The sequence below is a fragment of the Cannabis sativa genome, chromosome 3 (genome assembly GCF_029168945.1).
Source record: "Cannabis sativa cultivar Pink pepper isolate KNU-18-1 chromosome 3, ASM2916894v1, whole genome shotgun sequence".
In the NCBI taxonomy this organism is placed as follows: Eukaryota; Viridiplantae; Streptophyta; class Magnoliopsida; order Rosales; family Cannabaceae; genus Cannabis; species Cannabis sativa.
Genome location: NC_083603.1, coordinates 5,598,179 through 5,609,998, shown reverse-complemented (window position 1 = coordinate 5,609,998; position 11,820 = coordinate 5,598,179). Strand labels below are relative to the sequence as shown.

At 33.4% G+C, this 11,820-nt stretch overlaps 1 non-coding gene across 1 annotated transcript; it reads left to right on the top strand.

Moving 5' to 3' along the window:
* Positions 1-2,051: 2,051 nt before the first annotated feature.
* LOC133036367 (small nucleolar RNA R71) lies at positions 2,052-2,158 on the top strand. The gene has a single exon (XR_009687024.1). It is a non-coding gene; the product is annotated as a small nucleolar RNA R71 (small nucleolar RNA).
* The last annotated feature ends 9,662 nt before the right edge of the window (positions 2,159-11,820 follow it).

Sequence of the window (11,820 nt, the reverse complement as noted above, 5' to 3'; positions counted from 1 at the left end):
TGAAATAGGATACGCTACCCCGACATCTAACCACTTCAAGACTTCTTTTCTGACAACCTCCTTCATTGGTGGATTTAATCTACGTTGTGCATCAATGGGTGGCTTCACTCCTTCCTCCATTAAGATTCTATGCATTACAGTTGAAGGGCTGATCCCTTTAATATCTGCTAAAGTCCATCCAATGGCTTTTGTATGCTTCCTTAGAACCCGTAATAGCTTATCTGTCTCTACAGAAGATAGGGAAGAAGCCACAATAACAGGAAGTGTCTTATTTTCTCCCAAATATTCATACCTGAGATGCTCTGGTAGGACTTTTAACTCTAGTTGAGGAGGCTTTTCAGTAGATGGGGTAGGCTTTGTTGGTATGACTCCTAACTCTTCATAATATTTTCTATTCAGCGGTCCATAAGAATCGAGCCACAAAGCATACTCATAAGCTTCCTTACCGTCTTGTTCCACCACCTCTTCTTGTACCAAAGTCAGATTAAGAGGGTCTTCAGCATGCGTCTTTGTCTCCACCAACTGGTCCACCACATCAATTGCAAAACAGTTGTCACTAGCCGTAGGATAGGTCATTGCTTTGAGCACATTAAATACAACTTCATCTCCTTGTACCCTTAGCTTTAACTCTCCTTTCTGAACATCAATTAGTGCTTTCCCTGTTGCCAAGAAAGGTCTCCCCAGGATGACAGGAACATTACTATCTTCTTCCATATCCAGAACAATGAAATCAGTTGGAAAGATGAACTTGTCCACCTTTACTAACACATCCTCAATGACTCCTCTAGGGTGAGCTAGCGATCGATCTGCCAATTGAAGAGTTACAGTAGTTGGCTTTGCTTCACCCAGCTGCAATCTTTTAAACACTGACAAAGGCATTAAGTTTATACTGGCTCCCAAATCACATAGTGCATTTATTCCTTCAATTTTACCAATAGTACAAGGAATAGTGAAGCTCCCTGGATCTCTGAGTTTTGGAGGGAGTTTCTTTTGTAGAATAGCGCTACACTCTTCAGTTAGAGCCACTGTCTCATAGTCTTCCATCTTCCTCTTCTTTGACAAAATTTCCTTCATAAACTTCACATAACTTGGCATCTGCTCTAGAGCTTCAGCAAAAGGAATGTTAATGTGAAGTCTTTTGAAGACTTCTAGAAACTTGGTGAACTGCTTGTCTAAGCTTGACTTTACCGAGCCTCTGAGGATAGGGTATTTTTACATGATGATCAATACTAATCGGTGGAGACTGTGGTGGTGGTGCTGGGCTGTCAGTAGCCTTCTCTGCTGTTGGTGTTGGTGTTTGCACTGGCTGAGCATTTATTTCTTCGTCTACCTCAACTGGTTGTGGTAACTCAGGCCCATCATACTTCTTACCGCTCCTCAGGGTAATTGCCTTGCAATTTTCTTTGGGATTGACTTCAGTTGTGCTAGGCAAATTTCCTTGAGGGCGGGTTGCTACCTGAGTTGCTAGCTGGCCCATCTGAGTCTGCAGGTCTTTAATTGAAGATCTAGTTTCAGTCATAAATTGGAGCAAGAAATGCGTCCGCAAACTAGAACTTCCACCGCAGGCTTGTTCTCGATTAAACTGTTGGTTCTGATTTCTTTGTTGATAGAACCCACTATTTCTTCGGTTGTTACCCTGGTTGAACCCATAATTGTTGTTGTTGTTGTTCTGTGAAAAATTCCCAATGGCTTTAGCTTCATCCATTGGCAAATCATCCACATCTGCTTGACACTCCGAAAAGTGATGACTTCCTCCACATAACTCACAAACAATTTGGGCCTGTTTAGCTTGCCCTGCAATTATTTTAGTCAATGCCTCAACCTGAGCTGTTAACTTTGTGATGGCATCAACTTCTAACACACCAGCTACCTTTTTAGATTGACTCCTTTCAGTTGGCCACTGCTGATTGTTTAGAGCCATCTCCTCCAATAGATCATACGCCTCATTAGCACTCTTTCTCATAAAAGCTCCGCCCGCTGCTGCATCTATTAGAGTTCTAGTATTACCAACCAGCCCGTTGTAGAAGTTGTGAACCAGCATCCACTTCTCTATACCATGATGAGGACACCTCCTGATCAGATCTTTAAACCTCTCCCAAGCCTCATGGAGAGATTCATTGTCTTGTTGGCAGAAATTATTGATTTCTCCTCTCAGCTTTGCAGACTTGGCTGGAGGAAAGAACTTTGACAAGAATTTTGTTGCCAGATCATTCCAGGTGGCAATAGAATTAGGTGGCAAGGAATTCAACCAACTCTTGGCTCGTTCTCTGAGCGAGAATGGAAACAATCTCAGTCGAATGGCATCATCGCTAACTCCATTAACCTTAAAAGTTTCACAAAGTTCCATGAAGTTAGAGAGATGCAGATTAGGATCTTCAGAAGGGAGGCCACCAAACTGAACTGAAGACTGCACCATTTGAAGGATGGCAGGCTTAATCTCGAAATTGTTTGCATCCACTGCCGGTGGCCTGATACATGACTGCACTCCCGTCAGAGTAGGGAGAATGTAATCTCTCAAGCTACGACCATTAGCTTGATCTTCCACGGCACCTCCATTATTACCGTTATTACCCCCATTGTTTCCAGCATTATTGTTCACATTGGCAGCCATGATTTCTGATGTTTCGGCGATTGCGAAACTCTTTCTTGCCTCTTGTTCTTTCGATTCCTCCTGCAAGTTTTCTCGATTTCAGGATCAACTGGTAATATGACTGTTTGTCCTTGACGGCGCATGCACTTAGGATTCCTGAAATAGATCAAGAAATTATTGCAAGAAAAATGTTAGAAAAATCAGCAAGAGAAAATATACCAAAGTAGAAGTTAGTATAATTTTATGTAATATTAATCTTTAACAATTCCCCCGCAACGGCGCCAAAAACTTGTTGCTATATTTTATAAACGCTACGCAAGTATACGCAATCAAGTAGTAAATCTCACACAATTGAGGTCGATCCCACAGGGAATTGGATTAAATACCACTAAATTATACTTATGATTCTATTCGGCAAATCAAAAGCAATTATGATTTTAAAAAAAAGTAAAATATGAAAGAAATTCAGAAAACTTAATAACACAATTGAAAGTTGAGCAAGATGAGATAATAGGGAGGAGAATCCTGTTGTTGTTTACCCAAATCGTTAATGCTTAATTACTATCCTATTCTTGGAGTGAATGACAGATTATGAAATAACCTAGCTCCTTTCAGATCTTCTAGATTCTAAATCACATGTTATCTAATTAATTCCTTAATTAAACTAACATGAAATCAGCATTAAGTAATAATCTACTCGTCACATAAGTCATGCAAATACTTTCGTTTCACATAGAACATCGATTATCTTAATTTTAGCATTCTCAATTCTCACTTTTCAGATTTCGAATTGAGATCATAGAGCATGCACAAGGTGATCAATCTTAAACATGAAATTAAGAACAAATTAAGATAATTTCACACACAAGAATTGAGGAATGGTAATTAAACATTAACTAGGCAAAACATTAAACAACAATCATCATCCTCCCTAAATGGGAAATTTAGTTCAGAAACAAATCCATAACCATTCCTATAGCAATATTCAACATAAATAAATTAAAGAGGAATAAAGAAAAGAACTGTTGGTGGATGAATTCTGGATCTTCACTTCAATCTCTGTGCTCTTCCTGCCGCTCTCAGCTGTATTTTAGGGTTTCTGATCGCTCTCCCAGACTTCCAATCGCAGTTTTCTATTTATAGCTGAAATTTAGGGTTCGATGGACGAAAATGCCCCTGGTCCGTACGGGATCTCGCCGCGGCTAAGCTTCCTCTCGCCGCGGCGAGATAATTGAAAATAAGGGGTCTCTCTGTATCTTTTAAATGGCCGCGGCGAGCCTCTTCATCGCCGCGGCGACTGAAGCCTCCTAGAATTTCGAAATCTAGCCGCGGCCAGGTTGTGTTTAGCCGCGGCCAGATGTGCACAATTACTCAGAAATTGTGTTTTCTTCGGCTCAGCACATCTTTTAACGAATTTCTGCACCCGAGACCTCTTTTATTCCAAAGAACCTGAAAACATAGAAAACAAGCGTAATTCCGTCCCAACACAGCTAAAAACGCACATAAATTAGATCTAAAACATAGGCTAAAAATAGCCTAACACTAGGTGACAATCTCATCACTTGGGGATCCAAGAAACAGACTGTTGTAGCTAGATCGAGTACTGAATCCGAATATAAGGCCCTCTCAACTACTGCTACTGAAGTTGTATGGATCACTTCAATCCTCAATGAAATGGGCATCACCCTATCCAACACTCCTACAATATGGTGCGACAATCAAGGTGCCCAGAAGCTTGCCTCAAATCCTGTTTTTCACTCAAGAACTAAACACATAGAGGTCGATGTCTATTATGTTCGAGAATTAATCAACAAAAACAAAGTTCAAATTTCCTATATTCCCACAAATCAGCAACCAGCTGACTTACTCACCAAGGCTCTCACTCTCCCAAAATTAAACTTTCTTTGTCACAAGTTGTCATTATAGTATTTTCCTTCCAGCTTGAGAGGGGATATTAAGGATACTCAAGATTAGTTTAACTGTCTGTCAGTTAGTGGTTAAGTCGGTTGTGTTTGTTAGTGCTGTTAATAGAGTTAGTTACTTTAGTCTTGTTTTTAGCTCTTATAACTACTCTGCTCTTGTATAGATGATTTCTAAAATAGTCAACCTTGCACAAAATGTGCTCTAATAGGATGTTAAAAGTTGTACGAAATTCGACACATAAAACAAGCTGTTTTAAATTTGGCACATAATATAGTATAATATAAAAAATTACATTACTAGTTTTTTTATTATTAACTTCTATGTCATTTATATTATTTTATTATTTTAGTAATATTATTATTACATAAAATAATAGACTATTGGTAATAATAAATTATTACTATTTTATATTTTTAATAAAATATTAATTATTAAGGAAGGATCGATTAAATATTAAGTTTTGTATAAAGTTTTGTAATTGAGCAATACTACGTACATAACGCTAATAACTAATGCATATATGTTATAATGTTATTTTTTTTTGTGTTAAATATAACAAAAATTTTACATTTTTTATTAGAATGATTTTAAAGCCTACCAAACGTGCCATAATTTTTCTTGTTCTTCTTCTTTCACTCTTCTCTAATAAAAGGATTAATTGTTTTTTTTTTTTTCTTTATATCTCATTTTTAAGTTTTTACTATAAAAAATTAAGAACATTATTAAGCAACAATAGTGTCTCTTTAACATTTAGAGGTGACACAGAAATGATTAACGATATTTTAAAATAGTTATTAGACTAAAGGGATATTGGCAGCTAAACTACTGGAACTTTACGGTTTGTAACACTTAACCACAAAAACTTAATTTTTGGCAGCTAAACTACCTAAACCCTGGTTCTGTTTTGCTCTGCACACTTCCGTCCAAAAATTACAGTTAAGTGCCACGGTGGACTGTGTACACGTGACAAATTTTTAATGGTCCACGTAATATTAGTTTTAAAAATAATTTAAAAAAAATTTAAAAATCAATTTTTTTTAATAATTTATATATTAAAATATAGTCTAAAATATTTAAAAAATAGAAAAAATAATTAATATGTTTTTTCTTCTTCTTCTTTTTTTTTTCTTTCTTTTTCTTCTTCATCTTTCTTCTTCTTCCTCTTCTTCTTCGTTTTTTTTTCCAAAAATCGAACCCCCCAAAAATCGAACCCCAACCGTCCACCCCCGACTATCCAATCCCAACCGTCCGACCTCCTACAGCTAAATGCTCATTGGACACCAATAATACATTATGTAATACCAAAGAAAAAACAACATATCAGCTTCATAATTCAAAAAATTTCTCAGCCAAATACAAACCTCCTAAAAACATTTTTGCTAAATCTAGAATCTAATGCCATATCAAAATACAAATCAAACAATAAAAAATTATAACAATAAAAAAAAAAAAAACCCAAAACATTACTAAAAACAAGCTACGCAAATTTTCAGTTAGTCCATTTCCAAACAAATGAAAAATTAGAACCCTAGAATTCACAATCCAACCCCTAAAACTACAATCAGAATCGAAGATCAACTCTAGAAAACGGAACCTAAGACAGAGCATTCGAAAAAGGAATCGCAAAACGGAACCAGGATTTAGGTAGTTTAGCCGCCAAAAATTCAATTTTTGTAGTTAAGTACTACAAACCGTAAAGTTCAAGTAATTTAGCCGCCAATATCCCTAGATTAAATTATATTGGACTTGATACATAATTAAAACAATAAAGGTAATTTACGGGCAAACTCCATAAACTTTCAAGTTTGGCACGGTTTAACCTCCATACTAAAAAAAATATGACTATATTCTCCAACCTCCACAATCGTTTTGTTCTGCAGTATTTCCGTCCACTTTGGTCTGTTAAATACCAAAGTGGATTGCCACAGTATACACAAATGTACAAATGGTAAAATTTTACTAGTCCAACTAGTTTAAACATTAAAAATTAAAAAATAATTTATAATATAAAAAAAAATTAAAAATTAAAAAAAAAATTCTTCTTCTTCTTCGTGTCCCCCAGTCACTTTTTTTTTTTTCTTTTCTTTTCTTCTTCTTATTTTCTTCTTCTTCATTTCTCCACAAATGCACCCACCAAGAAATTCAAGAATGTAAGAACTCAGATCGCTTGCTTTAATGGCGGATCTAGGACCCCACGCCTTCTCTCTCTCTCTTTGCTCTCTCTTCCCGCCAATGATGGCAAGCCATCTATTTTGCCAACGACAGCTCAGGTGGAGCTCAAGTGGTTTGGGCTTTTAGATCTGTTTTTTTTTTTGTTTTTGGTTTGCTTATGCAATTTCAGATGCATAATCAATTATGGATTTTTGTTTCTGTTTAAGGGTTTAGATTTGTGAAGAAAATTTCAAATCTAGTATTTTTTTTTTTTTATGTTTTTATTTGATTTAGGATAATAGTAGTAGTGGTGGTGGGAATAGTGGGAATAGTGGGATAGTGGTGGTGGGAATAGTGGGGTATTAGTAGTTGAATGGTGGACACAAAAAGAGAAAACAAAAAAAAAAAATAATTATTTTTTTTAAGATTTTGAAATTTGAAATTATATTTTTTTTTTCAATTTTTAATTATCAAAATTAAGTGGACTAATAAAATTTCACTACATGTATATTTGTGTACACATTGTCAATTTATTTCAGCACTTAAGGGCAACTCCAATGGTAGCATCCTTTAAAGATGCTAAAAATTTACACATTATTTAAAAATATAATATTTTATTTTATCTATCTTTTATATCATTTTTGATACTATTACTTCTAAAAATATTCCAATGTATAACACTCTTTAAAAATGTTATAACTATATTTTTACATATTATTATTTAATATATATCTTAATTTTTAGTTATAATAACGTTTTAGCTTCAATTTTTTACTAAAAATATAAATAGCATAAATGCTACTACATAGCATTCAGGGCCGGCCCTGAGGTGAGACGAAGGAGATGGCCGCCTTAGGCACCCCACCACTCAGCTCCCTATTTTGAAAAAAAAAAATTAAAATACAGTTAGTAATAAAATAAATAATAATACTCTTAATTTTAAATATGTGTTATAGCCTAGTAGTAATTTAATTAGCTTAAGAACTAAGATGTTTAGAGTTTAAATCTCAACAACCTCACTTGTTCACTGGTTTCTAATTTTTATTTGGCAAATTTCCACCCTGTAATGATTTTTCTCATTTAATTTCTTTTTTACTGTTACACGGCAATTACTACATTTTTACTGTGTATATATATTTTTTGAATTTTGAGCAAGGCTATTTAATTTAACTTAGGTTATGTTTAGTAGGAAGGAGGGAGAGTTGGATGGATGGAGAGTTGATGAAGGATGGAGAATATAAGGGAGGGAGAGGAGAGTAATAATCCTTTTATATTGTTTGGTACGAAGGATGGAATGATTGAAGGATAGATAATTATTAAATTATAAAATTACTATTTTATCCTTATAATTAGTTTTTAATAATATTTGTTGAGGGTATTTATGTAATTTACAATAATTGAAGAAGGAGAGCTCCCATCCTTCCATTATTAGAGGGATTACAAATTAGAGATTTGAGTGGATTTGTTATCCTCTCACCTCTCCTTTCTCTCCTTCAATCTCTCTTGCCAAACAAAGGGATTTGTTATCTCCTCCCACTTCTCTCCCTCCTCTCCTCTCCATCCCTCCACCTCTCCCTCCTACCAAACATAGTGTTAATAATATATGTGTACGTGTTTATATATATAAAAAAAGTTTGCAGGAATTGATTGATAACTTTCATGTCAGATTTTTTATTTTTTTGTAACTTCAATTTGAAATCTAATTCCAACTCACTCATCTAATTCCATTTTTAAAAATTTATATATATATATTCTCTTTATATGTACGTTTAGTTTATTAATGACTTATATCACTTTTTTGATAATTATTTTTTACTTACGTTTGAAAGTGGGCACGACCCACCCAATCCCCATTTCTAAGAATTTATATATGTATTTTATATCTCTCTTTATCTCTTTTTGTAGGTTGGTATCTCTTATATATATATTCTCCTTATATCTGTTTAGTTTATTAATGACTTATATCACTTTTTTAACAATTATTTTTTACTTGAAAGTGGTCACAATCCACTCACGTGATCCCTATTCCTAAGAATTTATATATGCATTTTATTTCTCTCTTTATCTCTTTTTGTGGATTGGTATCTATAGAAAATTTATTGAGATTGGTATTTAAGATAAAGACCATCAACCAAAGATTTTACATAAAATCATTCTCCTCACTCTTCACTATTTCAAAAACGTACAAAGCTCGCTTCTTTCATTTATTTTTTTACTTAGGTTTTGAGAGAAAAAAGCAAGAAGAACAATACAGATGAAGAAGAAGAACAGCAGATCAAACTTTCTAAGTAAAAAAAATCTCTTTTTTTCTTTATTCATTTCTTCTAGAACGACATAAACTTTACTGGGTTTTTGTTATTTTTGCTAATTCTATTTTTTTTTCTTTTTTGGCGTTGTAGTTTAGCTTTGGTTTTGTGAGTGGTGGTGTTATATCGTTTGATGACTCTTATGGCTTATTTTGTTATTGTTTTATTATTTTTTTACTGTTGTTTTCTTTCATTTTTTAATCACATTTTTCTAAATATTATTGTACTGCTCTATTTTTAATAGTAATAGGAAAAAATAAAATTTGTATGCAAGTTATTTTCTTTAGTATCATATACTCTAATATATGTTCGGTTTTCCTCCTTTGTTTCATTGTTGTTTTTTAGTTGTTCTCCTTCTTTTTATTTTTGATGACTTCTCATGTATGTTCTCTTGTTGTGTCCCAGCTCCCTACATTCGATGCATTTGTTAAATTGTTTCTTTCTCCAGCCAGCTTTCATCCTTTTTTTTTTGGTCTTCTAGATTTTTACCACTTTAATAGAAGGTAAGACTATTACTGTCAATGATTATTTCATTCTGGTTACCTCAAACAAATATTCAGTAGTTGGTTTAACCTGTGTAATTTAAAACCAACATTTGTTAAACATACAAAACAAATAGTGGAACAACCTAAAAATAATATCAGAAAAATCACGACAGCCCCAATATTAATAGTTTTAATGTTTCTGTTTCATCTCACCGGATTTAATGGTTATTTTCTGGCTGTTCTGGTGTTGTTGTGGTGGTTTTGTCTGTGGGTGTGAAAGATGGAGATCTCGTTTTTTTTATTTTTGGTGTTTACAGTATAAAAGAAAAAAAAAAAGTCCCAAGACAGTATAAAAGTTATTTTTGCCGTGTGGCAGTATTTTTATAAAGATTAAGTCAAAATCTAATATTTTTATAAGTTACCTTTTTTATTTTTGCCTAAGGCCCAAATTAACATAGAGCGGGTCCGGATAGGATTCATGCAAATCTCTAAAATGACATTATTTTTTCTCCAATAATATAACATCTCAATATTTTGTCGCATTATATATTTACTTCAGTAAATATTCTTTAATTTTTTACCATTAGAGTACTGTAACAGACTAAATTAGACAAAATAACTAAAATAAAACGATTGTGAAAATTAGAGAGTAACCATATTTTTTTTAATATAGAAGTTAGAACATGTCAAACTTAAAAGTCTTCAAAATTTGCCCACCAATTACCTAACAATAGGCAGCTATATAACATTTTAAATGATGTCTTAGCATTTTTCACGATAATATAATTTGTTGATGATTCTCGTGAGTCTCGTGAGTAAATTGAAACCAATAATTATGCTGTCTTTTCTAATAATTACGAAAAAAAAATACAATGATAAATAAAATAAAATAATGCTTCCATATTTATATTTATATTTATAAATATTATTTTTTATTATAAATATATATCGTAATTAATTAAAATGTATATATATATATATATTTTTTTATTTTTCTTTTCAGAAAGTAATTGTCTCCCTCGCTCCCTAATGTCCACCATATTTTTATCAATCAATTTAGTTTATGTTTATTTTAAGAGTATTGCTATTAGGCATTAGTAGTGTCTAGCACTCTTAAGATGTGTCGTATTGCGATTGGCTATAGCAATATTGACACATAAAGAGGATGCTTGACACCACTAATGCCTTTTAGCATTTCTCTTATTTTAAGAGCATTGTTATACTTTTTATAGGTAATATCCTACAATTAATTAGCGATATTTTTAAATTTTATTATATAAAATTCGATACTTAATTATATCAATAATAATAATAGAGTACTAAGTACCAGCCAGAGCTGTAAATTCGTACTGGCACGGCCCAACCCGACCCATTTTCAAAAAGCCTGAAAAATATGGGTCGTGTCGTGCTGGCCCGTATAGAATTATGGGTCGTGCCGTACTAGCCCATATTTCCATAGGTCAAGCCCAGCCTGGCCCATGGGCACGAAAAAATCGTGCCAGGCTTGGGCCCAAATCGTGCTTTAAACGAGCTTTGTTAGACTGACCAATAGATTTTTTTAATGGGCCATGTTCACCACCTACAATGAAGGAGCTCGAAACAGTAATGCCTCACCTGAGATATAAAAAAAAATAAGAGAGGAGCATAGAGCAAGTTAAGAAGAGAGTGAGGAGAGCAAAACAGAAGGAGCAGGTTAAGAAAAAGATATGGGCTTCGACCTTTATTTTATTTGATATATTATTAATATATTTGTATTATAATATAATTTATAACATATATGTACAGTTATTTATAATATTAACATTTTTTAAAAAATATACATATAAATAGTGTTACATATAAATAAACTTTAATGAAAATTATTTTTTAAAATAAAAATATGTATATAAATATCAAAATATATAATTATGAAGTACAAAATTCAAAAATCATATTTATTTGTGTGTCGTATTTTTTGAGCTTTTATATTCGTGCTTGCTTGTCGTGCTTTTAGGCTTGTCGTGCCGTGTCGTGCTTAAGCTATTTTTTTCGTGCCGTGTCATGCTAATTTGTAGCATTGTGCCGTGTCGTGCTCTAGCCCATATTTTTTCGTGTCAGATCATGCTCGTCCCTCTCAGACTCGTGCCGATTTCGTATCGTGTCAAAAAGCCCGATCCATATTTACAGCACTAGTACCAGCCTTCTAACATTTCTCTGTCTTATTATTTACAATTATTGGTTACAACTTACAATTTACAAAGAATCTTATCACCGACGAGGGTCACCAATAGCTCTATTTATAGTGGAAACTTGAAAACAAGAGTAAAGCAAAAAACACTTGTAATCTCTTTCCAAGAAAACAGTGAAAGAAAATTAAAGCCCATTA